This window comes from Rhamphochromis sp. 'chilingali' (assembly GCF_963969265.1).
Source record: "Rhamphochromis sp. 'chilingali' genome assembly, chromosome: 1".
NCBI lineage: Eukaryota > Metazoa > Chordata > Actinopteri > Cichliformes > Cichlidae > Rhamphochromis > Rhamphochromis sp. 'chilingali'.
Genome location: NC_137929.1, coordinates 70,791,133 through 70,792,418, shown reverse-complemented (window position 1 = coordinate 70,792,418; position 1,286 = coordinate 70,791,133).

Below are 1,286 nucleotides of genomic sequence, written 5' to 3'. Positions count from 1 at the left end.
GCAAACACTCTCATTCGATGCCGTTTGGCACAGTCCTGGTTTTCACTGTTTATGGCAGACAGCTTGTGTGGCCTTGTGTGGGTGAGCGGTTTGCTGATGTCAATGTTGTGGATCGAGTGGCCCGTGATAGCGGTGGGGTTCTGGTATGGACAGGCGTATGTTATGGACAACGAACACAGGTGCATTTTATTGATGGCATTTTGAATGCACAGAGGTACCGTGATAAGTAAATGGTAAATGGCCTGTATTTATATAGCGCTTTTCTAGTCCCTAAGGACCCCAAAGCACTTCACACCACATTCAGTCATCATCCACCCATTCACACAGTGGTGATGGCAGCTACATTGTAGAGCATACTCACCAGACATGTCACCCATTGAGCATGTTTGGGATGCTCTGGATTGGCGTATATGCCCGCGTGTTCCAGTTCCTGCCCATATTCAGCAACTTCACACAGCTATTGAAGAAAAGTGGACCAACATTCCATAGGTCACGATCAACAACCTGATCAACTCTATGTGACGGAAATGTGTTGCTCTGCGTTAGGCAAATGGTGGCAACACCACATACTGACTGGTTTTCTGCCCCTCCAACCCCCCATAAAGCAAAACTCTGCACGTTTCAGAGTGGTCTTTTATTGTGGGCAGTCTAAGGCACACCTGTACATTATTGATGCTGTCTAATCAGCCCCTTGATATGCCACACCTGTGAGGTGGGTAAAGAAAAAGTGCTCACTAACACAGATTTAGACAGATTTGAGAACAATATTTGAGAGTCATGGGTCTTTTGTGTATGTAGAAAAATCTTCAGATGTTTGACTTCAGCTCGTGAAAAATGGGAGCAAAAAGAAAAGTGCTGCGTTTAGATTTTGTTTAGTATATATACACACACACACCCACACACACACACACATATATATGGAGATAGATAGATGAGGAACTGTCAGTCTGAAATTATTCACAGTATGAAGATAAAACCATGCATACCTCCATTAAACATACTAAAGTTGCACTGCTGATTGTGAGTGGGTCAGAAAGTCACTGACTGTCCATTTACTAACTTTGATGTGTTTAGGACAGAAAAGTACCAACCAGCAGCTCCATTATCAATTCACCCAGGACTGCAGGACTCAGCTCTGTCTGAGACACATCAGGACCTCACAGGGACTGACTGACACAGGCTGTTAGATGTAACAAACACAGATTCAGACACATCTGGGATTCTTTTAAACAAACTTTTATTAAACACAGGTCCATCCTTTAATACATATATATGGATCCTTTAAA